The sequence below is a fragment of the Nestor notabilis genome, unplaced genomic scaffold (assembly GCF_000696875.1).
Source record: "Nestor notabilis isolate BGI_N333 unplaced genomic scaffold, ASM69687v1 scaffold287, whole genome shotgun sequence".
NCBI classification, from domain to species: Eukaryota; Metazoa; Chordata; class Aves; order Psittaciformes; family Psittacidae; genus Nestor; species Nestor notabilis.
The window spans coordinates 86,709-109,870 of record NW_009936731.1 but is presented as its reverse complement, the minus strand read 5'-3'; the positions used below and the strand labels follow the sequence as shown (position 1 = coordinate 109,870).

At 38.3% G+C, this 23,162-nt stretch overlaps 1 protein-coding gene across 1 annotated transcript in view; it reads left to right on the top strand.

The window, feature by feature from the left end:
* LOC104408760 (neuron navigator 3-like) overlaps window positions 1-23,162 on the top strand; it is a 263,938-nt gene that overhangs the window by 173,747 nt on the left and 67,029 nt on the right.

Genomic DNA, 23,162 nt, shown 5'->3' with positions numbered 1-23,162 from the left:
CTATTCATGTAGAAAGTGGGGAAAGAATTTCTTTGTAATGAGGGGGTTTTGGTTTGGTTTTTTTTTCCTCTATATAATGAAGCTGTCTGGGGCCATCTCCATCTTTATGTTAGTGACCTTCCTCTGAATCTTGGGAGTCTAACTGGAGTAATTTGAGGACTAAATGAAAGGTGCCATATTGCTGCTATGTCTTCCTGAAGCTTTTTAGCCGATAGAGGACTTTTTTTCTTTCTTTTCTTCATTTGTTTTGTTTTGGGCTTGTTCTTTTGTGTGTGTGCAGTTTCAGCCAAGCAGTAGCCCTGCTTTTTTGTTCTTTTCTGGCTTTAACTCAAGATAACATTTATGTGAGATGAGAGAGCTTCAGGATACAAGGGAGAGATCCAGGGTGATTGGCTGCTGTTTGGCAGTGATTTATTAAAGCAGCTCTCCTTATCTCCCTGACTGAGATCCTGGTACATTTACTGCTCTAAACCCAAATAGCCGGAAGTCTAGTTACCTTCTCACAAAATTTTGTTGTATCATAGACTTTGACATTCAAGTTCAAAGCCTAAGAATTATTTCATTTTTAATATCAAACATTGATAGGTTCTAAGTAAACTGTGGACCTTCCTTGCAGCATTCAGCTGTTTTGGATGCATATTGCTCCTTGTAATTTAAATGAAGAGTCTGCTTTGATTTTTCAGACGAATGCCATATGTTTTTCACTAGGTTTTTGAAAAGGATGAACAGTCTCTGGGTTTCAGCCAGACTTTTTGTATTATGTGCAGGTGCTTTGGGGCTTTAATAATTAGGGGACCTTCTAATAGAATCAGGGAACAAGGCAAGAAAATTACTATGATGTGGGTTCTCTGCCTCTACAAGAAACCTACTCTTTCCTCTTTTAGCTAATACAAAATAGTAAAAATAAGTATGAAATGTGTTTCAGCCCATACTTACAGGAAACACAACAAAGAATTGATGGAAACATTAAATCATTATGAAGTATACTTTGTTTCAAACTACCTTGAAAAGAAACACCAAAACCCCAAACCAAACATTAACTTCTAATTGAACAGGCAAACAGAGTAAAGGTTTGATGTTCCTGGGTTAATACTTTGTCACTTACTGGTTTTAAATTATCTACATGGACTGTTTCTTTTTTTCCCCAAGCCTGACCAAATAAATGGTCATGCTTTTCGTAGTGGACATGTTTTCAATAGGCAAAATCTTGCCTTTTTTCTTTACCGTGTTCCACCCCTAAGCCACACAAGATTTGAATGAACTCCAAATGTTACTTTTCTGTTCTGCAGAAAGCCTATCATGGTAAGTCACCAGTCGGTACAATCCCACTGTAGTACAACAGTATATTACAGTGGGACTGTTCAGAGGTGTCAGGGTAGGCAGAACATATCTTTCCAAACCAACTTCACAGGGAAACTCGCTGATATATCGTTCCTGCAGGTGTTTATCCATGTGGTGTCAGTGTGTTCTCATGTACACACCCTATACATCAGTGTCTCCATGTGTGTAGAGTGTATGAGCATGTTGTTACTAGAGGAAGCAGTGGTCTTCACAAGCTGTGCTGCCTCTTCGTGTTGTTGCCATCTGTGTAGGCTCTGTGCCTAAAGCTGGTTGACTTTCAGTATCACGTAGCAGAATGATAGGAGTTAAAAGCAAAGAGGATGTGACCTTAAATAGTTAGCAATGACACAGCATGTTAAGTTTTTAGCTCATGAAGGATAAAACATAAAAGTTATCTTAGGAAGCTAACAAACAGATAAATAATGACACTATGAGCCAAGGGGACAAGAAGGCAGAAAAAATGTTCTCCTAGTGATTATGGAGATAGTGAAATTATTCAATAAAGCATTTTTCAAAGATGCATTAGGCTCAAAAAGCTGGTTTGGTTCTCACAGTCTGATGAACTAGATAATTAAAAATTTATCCTGACAATGTCATTCAGAGCTGCTTATTATATACCAGTTTTTGCTTGGCAGCATGGTGCTGTATATAGACCTAATTGACATTATATCTTTCTGTATACATCAGAAGTAGAAATGGACAATGACAAAGAAAGAAAATATTATGTTATTATGCTTTAATCATCACTCTTAGGAAGTATCTTGTATTTAATATTTTATATAGTTGTCTTTATTTACAAACATGCGTTGATACTCCAAACATCCCACTGCTGTTTTCCTTATTTTTTAGTTAGGGAAATAGAGGAAAATGGGTTATTTTTTTTGTGTTAAACATCAAAGCACTGAGTCTGCTTGTTTGTGGACTGACTATCCCTCAGAGTCCCTCCCTCAGAGTCCCTCCGAGTTAAATTTTCAGAAGCCTTGTACCCATTTTTGCCTCGGAAGCATCCATACATGACCTATGCTTTATTTCTGCACTGGGAAAATGTATTCTTCCCATTAACTGTGATGAATCTGCCCTTTACATCTTTACTTCTCGTGTTACTGATTAAGCAAACAACTTCTGTCTGACTTTTTCACCTGTTTCTCTGCTCAGTTCTGCATCTGGTCACTACTGATGCTTCTGTGCTTACCCTGGCTGTTTTCTCTATCTGTTGTGTCCTAAATGCTTGGAAATCATAACCTTTCAAGGGCAAAACCTCTTAGTTGCATATTGCTCCAGTGTGCAGGCAGCATATTCAACCGAAATATTTGGGTATTCTTTCTAGAAGATACCATAATATATCTTATGATGACTACTAATGATAATCACCCAGATTAACTTTACAGCCATTGTTCAAATTCAGTCAAAGCCAACACCTAATGTTATTCCTTAATGACTCAGTCATGCTCTTCTTTCAAAACACTGTTACGTTTTTTTTTCAGCAGAACTCCTCCTTGTCATAGCCTTCTTTAAGCAGATGGAAAGAACAGTTGTTCATGAAAAAGTTAATTGAGGGCATTTTGTACTGAAAAGGTAGGGCTGTGAAGTTAGAAATTCTTTGTTGTTCCATCCAGTCTAATTCTGCACTGTTGCTAAATAATGATATTTGGCTGTCTGTTCTCACCTTGAGTATTCTATTTCCCTTAGTAACAATTCTATGGTCTGCTCACAGCAACTTGTTAAATTGCCTCTTCTCACAGGGGTGGGATTTTTATAGTTTTTTTGAAATACAGAAAAATGATTTACTAAAATAATTAAAATAAAAGCAGTAAATGGTAGAAGGTGGAAATTTAAAGAAATATATGTGAGATAGATAGCAATCAGGAAAGCAGTTGAAACATGCAAGGCAAAAAAGCAAAGCAAAATAATACGGAGGTGGGAGTCAAAGGAAATGAGAATATAGTCTAAGTTCAATAAAAACAACGATAAAAAGATCACAGTAGAATAAGAGAAGTGATAGATTTCATAATCATACAAAAATTGATTTAGAAAAGGTGCTTTTATCAAACAGTAATGTTTGTGTCCGTTTTGGTAAAGCAATCCACTGATTTTCTGTAAGGCAGTGGTTAATTTTCAAGGTACAGTTAGCACTTAGTAACAACAACAGGGAGAAATGTTCCCAGATAAATGTATAGCCTGATGCATCTGGTCAAGAGGCATCCTAACATTTGAAGAGGAAAAGCAGGAGAACACTTTAAAATGATGCTTGGTGAATTCTTGAAGGCAGGAAGGCAGTATCAGTCAATCCAAGAGTCAAATGCAGAACCACATTATGGGAACACAACGCATGGGGAATCAAGAAAACATTGCTTAGTAATCCTGACACTTTATTCAATACATTCAAGTGTATATTATTTACACAATCCTCATGTGCAGAGAGAAACATTTTACATTTGACAAACAGCCAAGATGTGGCGAAACAGAACATTCCAGGCATATTGCTGCTTTTCAGCAGTGCTGCTCCCTTGCATTTACTATAGATTTCTGGAAAAAACTATTTATTAAAGCTTTCAGTACCTCCCCTCTATCTGATAGTAAATTTCTTCTATAAAATAACAGAGAGGTCTCCCAGTCCTGCTATGTGAGAACTCAGAAAAAGCTCCTTATCTAATCAAGGAGAGGAATCTCCATCACCATGTACACAGGGTAGGTGGTCCACCTGTTGAATGCTAATCCCTAGAGCATGTTGTAATAAACATTTTGCTAGACAAAATGGTAAACTGAAACGAGTTAGTGATTCTGAAATTCTTTTGGCACATAAACCAAGAGGAAACAGGAGAATTGTGGTATTCTGTAGTGATTGTTGTCACTGATGATGTTTTAATATTCATTACACTGTTAATATATCATTAAGTTAATGGAAATAGTCATAGAAGAATGACAAAATATACACTATAGTAGAAGAAAAATACTTAAGGATGTTTTCATCTATCAAACAGCTGAATATTGAATTAAATCAGAGCAATTCACAGTAAACTGATTAGAAAACAGAGAGATTGAAGTTAGGTAAAATAATTCAGCTTAAATCAAAATAAGCTAATTTTTCAGAATGCCATTTTCCGGTTCAATTTTTTCTGCAGGCATTTTCTTGAAAATAACTGCAGCCACTTCTTTAAAATCTTTTCTTTTAATCAATATGTTTTACAACAGTTGAGATTGGGTTCTTCATTGTAGTGACACAATGTCAATGAACTCATTTGGCCTTAATGATTTAATTCGGGCAGCAGCCTCTAATTCTGCTTATCACAAAACCTAAGGTTTTTGTATGAAGGTTAACGATAGAGGTGGTTCCTGGGATGTCTGACAGCTTGGATTAGAGCTGCTGAGACCCACAGGAAAAGATCACTGCTGCAGTACACAAGGGAGGGTTGTCACTGGGGGAGGCGAGGTCACATCTAGCCTACAGAGGTTTGGACTCGGGTAGACTAGTCATTGGCAGGTATAAGTAGGATTTGCTTACTGTCTCTTGCTTATCTTCACCTACCAACACTGCTCCTGGCTTCTAATCACCACTGCCAGGCAGCTGTCACGTCGATGGGACTGTCAGCTGCTCTCCTTCCTTCTTCCTGCTCCCAACATTATTTGTTTGTGATGTTTCCAAATAGAAAATCTTGAGCAAGCACAGCACTGCTGGGTAAGCAAGGGAAAATGAAAGACCTTTATCTACTGACAGTTTTTTAAGCTATAGAAAGCTCCTTTGGGTTTTTATTTTTGAAGTTCCATACAGTATTCTGTGCTTATCTAGATCTCACCGAGAATTCGTGTTCAATCCTAATAACTTTTGCATCCCATTTAAATGGGAGTAACTGAAGATCTCATTACTTAGGACTTTGAGTGATTAGTCATTGGGGTGTAGGTTCTCTAAAGATTCATAGAATAATGTAGCATAAAGTGGCCTTAGGAGAAAATTTCACTCAGTTGCACAAGGTAGTATTGGCTATGAAATATAGCTTGCTAGAAAAATGACAGCTCAGCAGTTCACCCTGAAATGTCACCCCATTTCAAAGACTTATCTTTCACAGTGCTGCATGTTGCAAACTTACTAGGTTGTACGTTGAAGCCTACATACACAGCGAGAATATGTAAATGGGAGTGTATGAGAAAGCAGCAGTTTGCGAAATGACACCTGAATTACAAGAAATAAAAAGTGATTGCCAGCTTTCCATTTGCATTTAATAGTACCTGGGTTGCCAGGCCTTGTCTGCAGTGGCATTAAGGGTGCTATCTGAATTTGATGAACTGACAGTCTGGTCCCACTTAAGAACACTAACTTTGTTTTATACTGCACTAGATTCCTCCATCTGGGTTATGTTTTTTCTTACACCAGCTTCATGTTATATTTCTCTATGCAGTCATTCAGAGGGCTCAGAACTTGGGGAGTTTTACTAGCTCTGTACACTCCTATGATACTGCAGTACATTGCAACATAAAATAGAAATTTTCTTAACTGTTAGGAGAGCAATTGCAGATTGCTATAGATGTTTCTTCCCACTCCCAAAAACTAAACTTCAGTGTGGAGAGTGAGCTGTTAAAAGGTATGCATCACAAACTTCCACTGATTTTAATGACATTGCAGATAGTATGCAAATATACTATGCAAATAGTAACAGGAGACCTCAGGGTTTGTACACAGCTCCCAAATCATTTTAACAACATCATCAATTTAGGAACTAGACTAGTTAAGCCAAACGCCGTTTGGGCGGATCCACATATAGATTGCTACAGAACTGTAGAGCTTAGCTCAGGAGGGAAGATCTAGTCTTGAAAGGCAGTTCAACATTTCTACTTTCTGTTTGTCACCCAGCCTTTCTGCAAGGAGCGCTTAGTACCCGCTCCAAAAGGCAGAGGAAACAAAATGATTAGTTTGAAGAGCTGGGAGCTAGTGAGTTTAGGTTTGGAACATGAATATTCATCAGATCATGCTCCCCTAAAATAATCATCAAGCACAACCTTTCTTTGGGAAAAGCTGTCAAGTTTGACGTACCGCGCATTCAGAACCTGACTTAAAAATGCTTAACTCCGAAATGGAAGAATCTTTTCAAGCAACATTAAACAGAGCATTTTAGTAGTTTCCCATTAAATTTTCTTCAGTATTTGTAAAGTTCATTGATTTCAGAGAAATAAAAAGCAGCAATGTGTAAAAGATGGAGACTTAGGACTCAGCAGTAAACCCACTCCTCCCTGTCAAACTTTGAAAAGAGACTAAAAAATACATTCAGGTAATGTAAAGGGGTACATTAATCTGTCTCATATCTGGGAGTGCAAAGGCAATAGAAGGCCTTCATGCTTTCAGTGGCTAGCTGTACTATTCACTATAATTCTCTATCTGTCTCTCAAAAGACTGAAGGGTATGCAATAACTGGGAAAATAAGGCCATTTGATGATGTCCCTAACTGCTTAGGTGTTACATTGTTAGATATCTACACTTGAGAGTTTGGATCTCTACCCAAATCCTACACGTCAGAAAGAAAAATGATGCTACATAATATCATTAAATTTGGTATTTTGAATCATTCAGAAATGAGAGCTGAAAACCCTCTAAGTTATGGTCTAATAACAAAGGGAATCTCTTTTCTCTAAGGGAAAGTCCTAGGAAAATGCTAATCCCAGGGCAAGGATGTTTAGGGGTGATATATACCTCAGAACATAAAGGGGTTTTTTTATGTTTATTCTAATACAAAAATGTATATCCACATTATCCCCATGTATTCCTAATTCTTTTTAAAAGGCCACCTAGGCTCAGGCATTTAGTTGTGCACTACTTTATGAAATACATTTCTTTATTTGTCAGTTGTTCTTGCTTTTCAATTTCAAATTTATTTTGTCAAACTGATTTACATCTCACTTTGGTTTGTTTCTCCCCCAAGAGACTTCTGCTTTTGTGAGTGTCCCAAGTAAGGGATTTTAAAATAAATGACTTCCAGTAATAAAACTATAAATAAAATAGTGAATATTTTCTTCAGACAAATTCTGAAGTTAGAAGGCTGTGTATCATAAAAACCAAACAACCAAAGAGCCAAAAATTTGTTAGAAAAACCTATACTGAAGTACTTGATAAGAGAAAAGAATAAAATATCAGTAGATGTCAGATTTATATTTTATTTATTTATTAACAAGCAAATACCTTGACTTCTACTAGCAGGCTAATTTTGATAGTGGAAAGGAAGAAATATATAATGAGATGGACTTATACACTGTACAATCTAGGGAAGAGCCCTTAATGGCTTGTTTATTTCCCAGGGTTGTACACTCCAGCATTCCCAAGTGTAAACCATTGCATTTGACAGATTTGAGTGTGACCAGAGGCCTGAACCAGCAGTCTGTCATGTTCAACTATGCTGAATGATTTTAATAGCAGTGTTACAGCAAAAGAACGGAGGCTGAGCAGCTCGTTGGTCTCAGGAGGCTCTTAGACTTTGCCATATTATAGGCAGACCATGACTGACTTGTAGCCATTTTAGTAAGAGGAGGGAGAAATCAGATTTTTTCAAAGAAAAAGCTTGAATAAGTGAATAAAAACCCAATCGAGTCTGCCTATTTGTCATAACAAGCAGGAAACCTATGGTGTTTTCTGCAAGTATCTGTAACAGTCGCATTCTCTTTTCAGTACATGGGAGCAGCAGCCAATAGTTGGTCAAGCCATAAACAAGCCTATTTGCAGACTACTGCAACAGGCTTTGGACTTAGACTTTCATTTGGGACTCTCTTGTTGTTACTCTTCACCAGCATTAATTTCAGTGGCATTTAGTCTTAATGCCTAGCTTTCTGAAGAATGAACCTGAGGCCAAAAGCCAGTGCGTGCTTAAACCAGCACATGGATCAGGTCCCTCATTATAAAGCTGCTAGATGCAATGGCAATTTTAGAAGTGCCACCTGAAAACCAGAACTTTGAATGAAGGATAAAAGAGCAAGCATCTTTATTAAGTTAGTGAGTTAGCAAAAAATGGAAGGAGGTCAGAGGTCCTGTAGCTGTTCTCTCTGGTTTTCTTCTTCTTTGGAAAAAGTCAAAAAATGTAGCAAGAAGATTGAAGAATTACCTCCATGATACTGCTGCTCCTTCACCTTTGCTGTGGCTGGAGCACCATAGTCAAGAAAAGGGAGCAGTTTTTGCAGGGGTTGCTTCTGCACTACTGCAAGGGAAAATGGTCGCCTTCATTTATTTCTTAGCAATTAAATACTTACATAAAAGTTACTCCTTCCATAGATGGTCCTGTCTGTTATATTTTAGCATAATAGTCTTGATTGCTACCCAGTATAAGGTAAGCTAGTCTTTTAACCCAGTTGTAGTCCTTCAAAATAAATTTAGGATATTTTCATGACTATATTTATGCCAGTTACCCTATACCTTTCCTGGAAATTGAAAGGGGGAAGGGTGTCAGGTATGGAAATGAAGACATTTTATAAGGGAAATAGCTATAGATATTATAAATTTTGATTCTTTGTAGAAGACCTGTGATCAGTAGTAGTACCTATTGTGAGTGTTGGGGATTTTAAGAGGTAAGGGGTTTTTTTAAAAGGTAGAGTTTCCAGCCTGCCATAGCCTGTTCTCAGTATTGTGATAGCCTCTACCCTTTAATTTCTGCTGCTTCTGATAATTTTATGTGGTCTGTCAGAGAGCAAAGATTATCTGAATTTTAGGTTAAATGTGAGAGAGCAGGGCCATTTCAGGTGAAAAGTACACAAAGTACTTGAATAATGTAAAGACAACATACTTGCTCTGCTAGGATTGCATGGGAGGATTTTTGCTGCAGGTCCTGTGTCACTCTCTGCAGTGCCCTTAGTCTCAGCTGTATGTGTCTGAGCTAGAGATGATGCAGCAATTCACTTCTCCAAACTTTTGCTCCCTGTTAATGTCTAGAGCTCTGACCTTTGTAGGTAACATCCATCCTCGTTTTTATGCAGGATTTGAGCTTGGCATCCATCTCAGCTGCAATCCATCATATTCCCACAATCTCTTGGTGTCTGGTCTTTTGATGTCTTTCTTGAATCCTCATTCTTTCTGCAACATTGCAGATGAGTATTTTCATTCTTAGTTCTCCTAGCAGGTGGTAGAAAGGACTCTACTCCTTTCTGTTCTCTTTCCAGAAGAATTGCAGGCTTCATACCTCTCCATTGCAGTACATTTTTGTCTTTTTCACATGGAAAAACAGCATTGAAAAAACAGTGTGCACACATCCTTTTGTTTTTTTGGGGTGGTAACAATAAATACCAAACTCGCTTTTCATATTACCGAAGTTAATTAAAAATTCACATAGTTGCAAGGATAAGTTCCACTTACAATGTATCTTGCCTGCAGCCCCAGTGTAATCATGATTTTTGAAAGATGTTTAAACTGGGTCTGAGCTGAGGTATCCTCTGCAGCAAAGTGGCCTTCCTGGAGGGACCCTGCTGCCAGTGCCCAGAAGATAACTCTGTCTCCAGCAGGATGCAATGGGCCTGGCACGCACACCCTAGTGGGTAAACAAGACTTCTCAAGTGCCAAAGTCTCCTCCCCTACTGTCTGTATCTGCCATTTCCCAATCACACATACATGGCCATGGTGAGCTGGGGAGGACCAGCCAGAGGACTTTCGTCACCATCATTCACCACTTCTTGTTTGTCCCATCACAAAATCCTCTTTCTGCCCCTTGGTGCTGACCTCAGTGCACTCCCTAGTCACCCAGAATCCCTGAAAAACAGCCAGAACCAAATTCCTTAAATGTTTGGTAGATCCTGACATATTAGAGGAGTAAATCCACTCCAGCAGTTACTTATGTGCCTACAAGGAGACCAGGCATTGTTTTTCCCCTGCTGAAGATGCTTAAAGGCTGAAATGGGTCCCCTTTCTAAAACCTGACATTCACACCATGCTGACAAGCTGTGTCAAGAGTGTCTTGAATCCATGATCACCATTTTTCTTTTTGAGTTGCTCTGGCGATCATACTATTTTTGGGACTTTCATCCCTTGGGAAGAGAACTCATAGTGAGATATGTTAGTGCTGCCACATTTTCAGCTGAAAGGGGTGGTTTTAATGTGCTGTTTCTCTGACCTTTGAGCTAAAAACAGCCAAGGGAAATATTCTGTTATCCAGCCAAAGGATCACAATTTTCTAAAGGCTTTGGGTTCTTTTTTGAAGAAAACTGTTTACAATAAAGAATGCAGCAATGTCTTCAGGAGACATCTGTCACAGGAAGAATACCGAAAAGTTTAGGGTGCATAAAACCTAGTGATTGTTGTTAGTTGTGTACCTTTAGAGATTATATCAAAATTTGCCATTTCTTTTTAAAGGACTTTCTCATATTTTGGTTCTGGTTTTGCATGAAATCACAGAATCATAGAATAGTTAGGGTTGGAAAGGACCTTAAGATCATCTAGTTCCAACACCCCTGCCATGAGCAGGGACACCACACACTAAACTGTGTCATCCAAGGCTCTGTCCAGCCTGGCCTTGAACACCTCCAGGGTTGGAGCATTCACAACTTCCTCAGGCAACCTATTCCAGTGCCTCACCACCCTCACTGTGAAGAACTTCTTCTTTATATCTAACCTAAAGTTCCCCTGTTTAAGTTTAAACCCATTCCCCTTGTCCTACCACTACAGTCCCTAACGAAGAGTCCCTCCCCAGCATCCTTATAGGCCCCAAATCATGAATGAAATGTTTTTTTAATTTGTACCAAGAGAAATTAAGTATGTTTGATTTAAGAAAAATGAAATTTAATTTCAAGCATCTATTTTATGCTATCCTTTGTTATTTTATCTATACATTTTTTTCATATGACTAGCATATAGTATTGTATTTAATTGAAAATGCTTCAATTTAGAAAAGGCAGTTTTGTTCAATATTAAGGAGAGTTTTCCACAATGATTTGAAATATTAAATGAAGTAAATTAAACATCTGAAAACTAAGATATAAAAAGAATATTTGCAGTGTTCTACTACGCCTGGTTACACAGTGCAAAAAAGTGTCATTTCTTATTTTAACATGACAACATAATTATAGGTTGACTGAAATTTATAAATTAGTTCCTAAGTTTTTCCATTTTGGAGGAAATAATGGTATTTTTATATTGTGAGATGTTTCATTTTCTATCAACAAATCAGCATATTGTCAAATATGTTTTGATTTTAAATTTCCAGCTAGCTTTATATCCACATAGTTCCATAATATTTTGCCCTGTCATACTCCAGAAACCTGAGCAATTTATCTGGCCTGCAACTTACTCGTACAACCCTCGTTTCTCCAGACTCCTAAAAATTAGATAAGGATTGGGCTGAATCTGAAGTAAATTAGCTCCTACCCTCATTGGGAAGATGATAAACACATGGCACATGTAGTTCTTAAGAGATTATGGGCCTGACAAAGATTGAGTAGCACTGGTATGTGGAATAACAAATATATGTGGAAACTTCTGGTGATAGAATTGATCCTAGTTGAGATCTCTGAACAGAATTAAAATACAATTGCTCAATAATTGCTGTTAATGACCATGTGAAAAGCAGCAGTGTAAAATGAGGTGCAAATGAATAGCATTTAAAATTGCTGCAAAAGCCTGGTACAAGTCAGGATTAAATATAACATTAAACTTTTCAAACAGAAATTATCTAAAACTAACCAATGTCAATAATCTAAATGCCCAAATAGCTCTTTAATGCAGAATGAAAACGTATTGAACAGTTGGGGAAGTGAAAAAAAAGAATCAAATCAAAGCTAGGATGACTAAATGCAAATAAGTTGTGTTCTGAAATCCATGTTTTCTAAACTCAGCCTTCATGGGTGAAAAAGCTAGGACGAATTAAAAATCAGGGAAAAACCTCCAAATCTCAAACCTGAATAAAAATGTTCCATGAGCCTATTATATTACACAGAGAATAAAGATATGCCTAAGCCAGCAGTCTGGTATTGTCTGTGGAATCATGTATGTCTGCTATATTTAATCCATTTTGCACATTTCCTCTCAGCAAGACTTCTACTTTGCCTCTGTCTTCATATGACTGTGTATTTGCATGAGAGTTACAAACTATATTTTTTTAAGCCTTTATGTTTTCTGCAAAGTTTTGTTAAAATCAGCCAGGCAGCAGGGATGAGCAAGGGCCTGAAGGCCAGATGCACAGAGGGTATTATCACTGAAGCCTTCATTCCTTACTAAATGATGTTAAAAGTCAGGTCATGCAGAAGCAGGAGAAAGTCCCTTCCTACTTCCTGCTAAAGCAGTAATCTGGGTCTTCACACAGCAGATCTGGGAAAGGAGCAACAAGTGCGAATCCTGGTGAACAAAAGCAGAAGAAACAGCTTTGTGTTCTGCTTAACTTGTCCTGTTCCGACAGGTTGTTGTCATGACGCTGATTGCAAGCAAGTGAGCCTATTAGGCTTCAGATAATAGGCTTACCCTGTTATCTGAAAATATTTTTGTGGATCAAGCTCTTATATAGTTTCAGCGGTGAAGATTTTTATTCAGAAGCCCTTGAGGCATCGAACAGTTGCAACTTGTTGCTAAACTGAGCAAACCATCACCTTGTCTTGATACCTGCAGGGAAAAACTACATTGTATGAGGGTATGTGGGAGGAATCCCATTGCTTCCATTTTCTTCCCAGATAAAATTCATCCCATGCTATCAAAAGGGCTGTATTTCTGACTGTGCTCATGTGTGGTGGGAAGTGTCCCAGTCCTGGGTGCTCCCTGCTTGTCAGATATCTGTCAGCACAGGGCTGTGAGCTCTGAGACCACGTTATTCCAGAGGGTAAGAAGGTTATCAAGGACTGCTGCAACGAGGTGACAAGGACAGGAGGTGTCCTGCACTAAGGTAGTACTGTCAGCTTACAATTGTAGAGGATTATTTAAACAAAAAGAAATGAAAGTACAAATTAAATATAACAATTCTGGTTTAATCTCTGCCTGCCACATCTTTCCATCCGCAGCAAAGGACAATGTGGGGTAACAAATGTCTCTCAGAAACCAAAACCAAAACCAACCTTGCTTTACTCCCAAGAGCAAAGCTGCATAAAAGCACAGGGTTTAAGTCTTTGCTATTTCATGGAGATTTGTAGGATGAGTATCATGACCAGAATGAATACTTACTTCTCATCATTCTGCTAGCACAGTTATATACACTTTTTTCCTTCAGACTGTATTTCATCAGTTACAAGCAGGAAAAATAAATCCTAGTTTCTGCACATAAGCCAAAATAGGACAGGTAGTTCTAACAATAAATATTCTTAAAGCTTGAGAGACCATGGACAGCAGAAGAGATTACCAATTAGTCACAACTTTGACATCAGACAAATAATTACTGGGAACAGATGTCCTCTGAACAATTATCTGGAAGATCTGTTTGGTTTCTTCGTATACTTCTTTACTCAGCTTCATCAGAAAGACAAGGTTGAGTAAAGTGCTTTGATTTTTCAGTACCTCCTTCCAGCTGAAGCTCTTGACTGGCAGTTTGCAAAGGTGAATGGCAAATTGCTTATCCCAGGGTGTTTAAGGTGCTGGTTTCTGTATGATTTTCCTTCAAATACAAATGTGGATCCCATGAGATGTTTCTTTATGCTTCCAGGATCTCATTTCTTTCTTCACTTTTGGGGATGTGAATTGACCATATACAAAGTGAAGAATGACATTTTTACTTCTTAAAGTGATAAGGTAACAAGGAATAGAGTTTTATATTGTGTTTGTCTTCTGAAGAACTGTATAGGCACTGTAATTTGTTTATTTATGTCTATTCAACTGATGTTAATTAACTTGTCTGAATCTGCATTTGAAAAATTTCAACATCTCTTGGATCCAAACAGTGTATTAAAAACACAACAGACAGCAGCGGGAAGATAATTCCATCAAAAGCTTTTCTCCCTTGGTTTGTTACGATATTGTCAACAGTTCCTGATGGAATTACATCCTTACATCTTGCTTCAGCCCATGTTTTACTATTTTCCACAGACTGTTCAAAATGTAATTAAAAATGAGTGCTGTTTATCTGCCTCATGCAAAAGAACTGTACATTCTAGAAATAAAAGATCTTTCTAGTTGGATATTTATTATTTTTTTCAAGTAACACTTGCCTAAATTCCATTTTCCAAAGTCCCTTCTTCTGATTGTTGATACATTCTGTTATGAATTTAGGGACAGTTAATGACTTTCTGCTGTCCCTATCATGTCAGATTGAACGTTCTATTCAGAAATAAGTGGAGGCAGAAAGGGTTCTGGCAAAGACTTACTCAGATCCTGAGGTGCGGGTATGCAGGTTTTGCAAGGTATGTATAATTATCACAAGAAATGTAAATCTTCCATCGATTAATTTTTTTTTCCTGCAGGACCTAAAACCAAATTATTTCTTAAAGCACTTATTAAATGCTTTGAAGAAGAAATATGGAAATACAGTGACCTTGCTAAATGCATTTTGCTCTAATTGTGCTCTTGGGCTAAAAGTAATTTCTGTAGTAGGGTATTATTTTCTAATTGGATCTTCTTATTTCAAACATGAAATAAAAAATCCTCCCAACGTGATAGTGCATGAAAGCAGATGCATTTATTCTTTATAATTGCAAACAGTTTTCCTTAGAATATGCTGAATGCATGCATTTTGAAATGCACATGGCATGATTTTCTGTCCATGACCTCAAAGTAACTCAGGATTAACACTTCAGTGGTTGCCTTGTTTGGGTATGACAGGTAATATATTACACTTGCTGACGAAAAGGTGGTGAAGCATGAGTCCAACTGGCTATGTTTTCATTTAGCTATGAGGATAAAATAGCTATAATGAAATTCATAGGCCCTGCAAGTTTCTGGTTTGATGCAGAGCCTGGGCTTTAGCTCTCACAGTCTGTGGCTTAAAAGAAAGTATTGATTTTATGAACTCTGTGCTATCTTGAATCTGTCTGTGAAGGGTCAGTGTAGTTGTTTTATGAATAGTAAGCAGCTGAGCTCACAGGAAAAGATTTAGGACAGATTAATTCATGATGAATTGAACTTTGAAGGAGAATGGTTGCCCGCTGATATATTGGCTGGCAATCATGAGATTGCCTAGTGAGAAGTTCCTTTGAGTAACAACAGTCCAATTATTTTCTTATCTTTTCTTCTTAATGATCTAAGAGATCATTTCTGTTCTGAAAAGTCAATTGGGGGGGTTGCTATAAAGTCTTTATTTTAGGGTGAATCCTGCCTTGCTCTCCTGAAACATGTCCTGAGGTATGGGTGTCAGAGAGGATGGTAGCAGGCTGGACTGCATCTTAATATGCACTTTACTGTGTGCTGTAGAGAAGAAACGTCCACCTCTGTGGAGTGTGTTGTGGAGGCTGATTTGTGTATTGCATTCACTTTTTTATGGATTTTATGTTGTGGGACTACCTTAAGCACAGACTGATGGTCTGTGAGTTCTGTCTTCCTCTTGCAGGTCTTGTATGAGCAAAGAAAGGTGTACTAAGTTCAAGCTTTCCACTGTGGGCATTTAGTTTGGGTCCTCTACCTCTCTGATCTCTCTCCAGTCTTTCCTGATTGTTCTTTGTCTGTTGACTAATGGCTTAAATGACAACCTTCGATTTCCTAACTCATACTTAATATAGATGCCTTGCACATCAGTGACATAAATTGTCTTACACTCCAGGTAGCCGCTCACTTCACAGGTGGCTAAATTCGGAGATTTTTCTTTTTTAGGGCACTATTGGCTTATTTAAGTAACTGTCCAATATACTTGAGGATGTCCCTGTCCTAGCCACTGCAGTAGACTAGTGTACCAGCATGTTATTTGGCAAATGTGGAAGGAGGCTATACTAATCATAACTTGTGTTTCTCATACATCTACTATTTCTATGAACAATTGTGTACAGACATCCAGGGACTCTTAAGAGAGGGATGTGGAGACCTGCATCATCTGAGGAGTCATTGACATAAACCAGCCAGCTGTTTGCAGCCATAGGAAGGGAAAACACCTCACTGCTCATCTTTGATCTGATCTTAGTATGGATTTGTAGATCCTCAAACGCACACTCAGGAGTCAAGTTTCTGTTTAGGCCTGTATGTTATGTAGCCCTGTCTTCTGTCGTGATCTCGGTTATCTTATCTCTAAGACAGTTTTCCCCAGCAGCAGAAATGCATGTGGGCACTGCCCTGTATGTAGCCACTATGGTAAGGAATGATTTAGAAAAGTTTAGAAGCTCAGAGTTCTTATAAAAAGCAACTAAAGGTTGTTTTGCTAAATGTGTTTGTTCAGATTCCCTGAAGCCCAAATCAATACACAAGTCCCTGGGGATACATGTGTGCCACTGGCATTAACAAGAATGTGACTAAGGATTTCTTGTTCCTAAGCAAGACACACAAGGACTGTAGGTCTACTACTGTGATCTAACGCCTGGCATGTGCAGTACAAAGCATGTGACAAATAAAGTGCTATTTTTCATTCAGAGTTACAAACCTCCCTAGATAGAACAGTTATTTTGATGAGATGAATGGTTTAAGAGGAAAGGTTTTCATTTTGTTTTCTAGAGCTGTATTCTCCAAGCTGTAGTTCCTGCTTCTGCTCTCAAAAATGGGTAACTGTCGTGGTTCAAACCCAGCCGGCAACTTGGAACCACGCAGCCGCTCGCTCACTCCCCCCCTTTTCCTTCCTCCCCCCGCTCCCGGAGGGATGGGGAGGAGAATCGAAGGAATGTAACTCCCACGAGTTGAGATAACAGCTCTCCAGTAACTAAGGTATAATACAAACCACTACTGCTACCAGTAATAATGATAAGAGGAATAACAAGGGAAAAGGACACAACCGCTCACCACCCGCCGACCGATACCCAGCCCGACCCGAGCAGCGATCTGGGCCTTCCGGGTAACTCCCCCCAGTTTCTATACTGGGCATGACGTGCTGTGGTATGGAATACCCCTTTGGCCAGTTTGGGTCAGGTGTCCTGCCTCTGCTTCCTCCTGGCTTTCCCTCCTCTCTGGCAAAGCATGAGACTGAGAAAGTCCTTGGTCAGAGTAAACATTACTGAGCAACAACTAAAAACATCGGTGTTATCAGCGTTGTTCCCAGGCTGAAAGTCAAAAACACAGCACTGCACCAGCTACTAAGAAGGAGAAAAAATGACTGCTGTAGCTGAACCCAGGACAGTAATGAACCAAAGAAAAAAAATGCCAGCATCTTCTCAGATGATGCCAAGGGCTGGATGCACTGAGGGAACCATACGTTTTCAGCAGACTCTATAGAACGTTGAGTGAAATCTTGCTATGTTCATATGTCTGATGAACTGCTTGTGAAAAGCTTTTTTATTTGCATACTTAGGCTGCTTTGGCTGGAGTCACTCTCAAAAATAAATTAGTGAAGTATGCTAATTGTTGAAATAAATTCCAGGCATTGACTCAGCTTATCATTATGGTGGACTTCACTGAGATGACAAGTTTAAGGGTTTGTAGGAAAATGCTAAAAATAGCAACAGGAAGGGTTGAAGGAACAATCATGGCAGTTGGGTGCTCCACCATGTCTTGTCTGCAACTAGAGACTGCTTTGAAACAAGTGCTGTGAAAGCAGAATATTTTAGGTATTCATGGAGCTAACACAGATTGTTAGTACCACTTCCTCTTGTCATGTACTTTCAGGATTCGTTGCTCTCCCGGTGCAGTGCATTTTGTATTTTTACCCGTCACACAAAACACCTAGAAAAATTTGTTGCGTATTTCTGCAGGTCTTTCTTATGATCAAGTATTTAGTATGTTCAAGTGTATTTAGTATGATCAAACATTATCTGGCCTGTTTCATTCAATCTTTGCCCTAGAGCTCTGTTGCTTGCCCACCTGCTGTGCGAAATGTCTTATCCCATATAAATATTCCTCATTTGGCTCATATATTTCAGCATGTGAACTCAGAATTTGATTATTTTCAAGCAAAAAAAAAAACCCCAAATACTTGCGGAAAGCAAACGCAGAACTGTAATGAGCACAGCTGAGTGTTATTTATCTTTCCATTTGAGGGAATACTTGTGGGAATACATTTACAATATTTGTTTAGTTCTACATACTGATGTTAAGCACCCGGTGTTTTGACTTCAGACACCTTGCTATTTCTAGAACAACTATGTGATAGAAAGGTCAAGGAGAGGATTATTATGGAGAGATCTTTTCAGTACTAACACACACTAATGAAAGCAAGACAGAGAGTGACAGTGAAGACAAACCAACTGTTGTGGATTCCTCAACTTCATAGAGTATTTGATGAGATCAAGGAGTTGGAACTTTTCTTGAAGCATTTGGAGCAATTTATGAAGCATCGGGGTGTGTACAATATTCACTTTCAGCACTTTCATCAGATACAATGTGGAGGTCTTCTCCAGTAGAAGCTTCATTTCTTGCTTCAAAATGAGCAAGAACTCTTCAGATTCGAAAGAGGCAGGCTAGAAACTCACTTAGAGGGTGAATTTCAGCTAGTGTAAATGATCTCCTAGGCACGTGCGTGCATCAAATTAAAATGCAGATCTAACCAGGAGAGAATATTGGTAACGTTACTGCAAAGAGCCCAGGCAAACTGAAAGAGCATGAGGTATGTTTCTGGATGAAGGTTGTAACACAGTGGCCATAAATCTAACCAGGGGATGGGGGGGAAGCCCCTCAGTGTCTGTCACTTGGTTGGGCACACTTTTTCTAGCCCCCAAGGAGAAGGGACATTCCTACTGCAGTGCAGCTTCCCTGCTCAGATTCAGCCCTGTGTATGACTGAAGTGATGGAATAATTATCAGAATTATAAAGTTGATAAAGCTGAATGTTACTCATGCTGTGTGAACTCAATGAGGTTGTAAAAGCACTCAGTGTAACCTTAATTCAGATTTCTTGTGCACATACATTTTTTGGCAACCGTAGTTTGGTCAGCAGCATCTCCCAATCTCTAAAGTCCTTTTTTTATATAAAGTTTAGATTGAGGGTGTTCAGTTTTAAAGTAGTTATTTCACATTTTGTGTATTCCTTGTTACTTATCATGTGCAGCCCCTTATTTTATTTATCATATGTCATTTGAACATTTTTCTAAAGAGAAAGGGGCTCTTTTAAGGTGCTTTTTAGTGTGATGTCTGAATATCCACATCAGAGATTGTGATTTCAAACTCATTTGTTTACGTATTGCGCCCATTTTACAGATGGAAAGCTGAGGTACAGCAACAGTAAGGCCAAAAAAAAGCTGATGTTTTTTGACATACAGTTTGAGTTGCTAGTAACCTAATTTTTAGATACCCCTGCAGCAAACTATAGACTCAAAGCATACATTTGCGTGGATTACATCTTTGCCAGCCAGATTCTAAGCTCTAAAGAAAATTAGAAGCTCTGTATTGCTGTCTGGCTTATTAAAAATGTTGGTTAAAGCAGTCACCTAATATCCTGCAGGTTGTGAGGAGTCTGGTACACCAGAGACTTCAATCATGCTTCACATAGTCCCTTTTGTTACAGAAGTCTTTCAATTTCTTTGAAAAATGACAGAAGGCAGTTTGCTTTAATGTAAAATTCAGATTCACCCCTAGAGCTGACCTCTTACAAGCTATAATTTAATGAAGTGTTTCTAGAGAAAAAATAGTATATGGTTGTGTTATCAAAAAATGTGTTGTTAAGTACATTCACAGTGACAGCAGTGACTGCTGGGCTGTGTGCTTGCTTTCTGCTGATTTGAACCCAGAACTAGGCAACACCCAGCCGGCTGAGCTGAGCTGATGGGTAGGGAGGAACCTTTGGCCAGTTAGCTGAAAAAATCTGTCAAGCATATGCAAACAGTGATTTTGAAGGGATTTATATGAGTCATCTGTATTTCAGAGGATTTCTCTTAGAAACAGCAAAATGCACATACTTACTGTGAAAATTATGGCTTGCTGAGTTTCAAGGTTCTTCTCCAGTTCTTCTTAGGATCCAGGGGCTTCTCAAAGAAAAGCTTGCCAGAACTTGTCAAAACAAGGCATTTTTGTCTTAGCCTCAGTCTCCCAGATAGCTGATCTGCATTTGCTATCATTTTCTTTTCAAGAAATTGACCTGAGGCTGGCACCCAACAATAAAAAAGCAGATTTCTCCAAAGTTATAAGTAGCTAAAATGTAGTTTTAAAAAGGGAAGTGGTGTCAGGCACTAATAAGCAGCAGTACTAACCTGACCTGTCATAAACTCTGTTGGAGGCATGACAAATGAAAGATAAAATGAAAATGAGAGATGAATCTTAACCAGTGTATTAAAAGCCTATATTAGGTCCCTTAGGTACAGTTTGGCAATGAATATTGTTTTGATGAGGTGTAGTAGGAACAAGAAGAAAAACTACAGTGCGAATTTGCCGCAGACTCAATCTCAAGGTGATGGACATTTAATTTTACCAGATTTGTTCATCATCCATTTGCTAGTTTAAAGGACAGATGAATATGAATCATCAATCATTTTTCTAATTATAAATAAGGCATCTTCATTATCCAAAATATGTATTAACTCATCTGATACCAACTATGCTATCTAGACACAGGGAGAGAGGGCTGGAAAGGTGGAGAACAAGTTCAAACAATTCTGGACAATGCACTAAAATCTATCTTCATGCAAAAAGCTGGCTGATACTGTCTGTTTTCTTGGAGTTTCCCATTTTTACAATGTATTTTCAAAGGGCAATACAAACCATTAGTTCAAGAAGGAATCAGTTTCTCTAAAAGTCCTTAGAAAAATGCCATACAGGAGAGAAGGAGGGTTTGGCTATTCCTGAGTTTTTACAGGCGTAGTGAGTATCAGCAGAAATTTGGGGATATGAAAGCCCCCAAATTCAGAAAACAACTTGAGCAACTATCATTAAAAAAAAAAAAAATCCAGATAAATGTAGTGATGTCTCTGAAAGGTCAGTTAGTGTACGTGTCAAAATAATCTTATATATATCTTCCAAGACAGCCATGAGTGTTCCCAGAACCCACTAATAATCCACTGGTGAGTGAGGTGTGGTATGTGTGAAACAACACAGAGAAGCCACAATAGAAAGGAAACATGGTCATTTTTGCCTGAAAACTTCAGCTGTAGAGAACATGTTTATATTTTGTCAATCAATCAGATGAACTATTTCAGAATTTAGAAAATGTGAATCGTTTTACAGAGAAAAATGAGAATGAAATGAAGTACCAGAAATTAAAACAGAATCAAATAACAAACAAACATGAAGAAACAGAATTAAACCTTGATCTTGGTTCCCAGGGTCTTAGGGTAGACTCAAACAACTGATGGTCAAGTATTAAATGACATGCATGACATACATAAAAAGTTCATGTTGCTTGTAAAAGTACCCGATATATCTCATTTTGCATCCAGTTTATTGGTTTGGGGTTTATTTTTTTGGTTGGTTTTTTTTCTTAAATATCTTTCAATTAGGTTATATTGTCTTTGATGAAATTTAACCACATTTAGTATTATTTACATTTTTATCCATCTTTTAAGGTTCTCAGTCTTAACACTGTTGTACAAGGTATATTGTCATGTGGTACAGAGCGCTTGAATAATGGCTTTTAGCATCAATGAAATGCCGTATCACATTAGATAGTGAAAAATACAGGAAATATACATGACAAGTGCTTCAGAGGTGGTTCTTAGATGTCTTTGCACAGCCTACGAGGTATGATATTATAATTGCTTAGACACTAAATTTTTTTTATTGTATCACTCGTGTATATTACCTGGAAATGTAGCAGAAGACATATCTATTTGTGTCATTGTACCCGGCGGTGGAAAGTGCAGCACTGTAATAAACTCTCGTCCTCTGAAATATGTTTATCTTGTCACTGAGCTGGCTTACTAATGTGATTTTCTACCTTTCACAAAATGAAGGTAATGCTTGCTGCAGTTGCTATGATACAAGTGTGCTGAACTTTCTGGTGCATCAGCACACATTTTGTACCATGCAGTTCACTGTCACTGACCTTACGACTTTCTAGACCCTTCCCTGAAGAAGTGGACAAATAAATTTAATCTCCCAAATCAACCACATGTAAATTAAGGATTCACAGATATTTTCCTTGTTTGCTGTGAATGACTGGTAGCAACAGTATTGAGCTTTAACTTGGCTGTGGGATTGAATTTTAGGGGTTTTGTAAAAGGTGGCTCATGATGTAGACTATAGAAAAGCAAGGATCTTAAGTACTCTCTCTTATGTTTTGAACTTTATCAGCATGAATAAACGTGTCACCTGGCTTTGCCTCTCCAGAAGTTACAGGCTTTATTATCCTCTTCCTCTCTAGGAGTGGGAAAGATTGTGTGTTTTATAAGGCACCTTCAGTGGACAGCTCAACCCACAAACATGAGATATTTTAAGGCAGGATGAATTCTCTGCTTCTTTGTGCTGGTTAGAAAGTGCACCTAAATAGATAGCTAAATGAAATACCTAACCATTATATAGCTAAAACTATATGAGGTGAATCCTAGTAAAAGTGATAAGATGAATGTTTTTCAAACTTTGTTGCCTGGGAATAATCCAAAACAAGACTGACAGGTGGAGATGCAGCAAAACTGGGAGTATACTGCTGTATATGGCAATAAGCTAAGAGTCATGAGGTAACACCATGGAAAAGCACTTGTGTAGAGAATGGTCTGAGAAACACAGATCAGTGTCCCTTCTGTGCAAAAGCAAGGCTTTTGTGAGAGTAGGTAAATGACATTTGTATAAAAGTAGCCTTTCTCTCATTTACATCATCTGCCTCGATCTCCCAAAGCAGAAGAGTTGACAGCCTGTGCTTTTTGAGAGATGTATAACGCGTTCTCTGTCAGCTCTGGTGACTGCATTGTCAGGGAATCCTATTTTGATGACTTTGCACGCACTAGACAAAGGCTGAAGACAAGAAA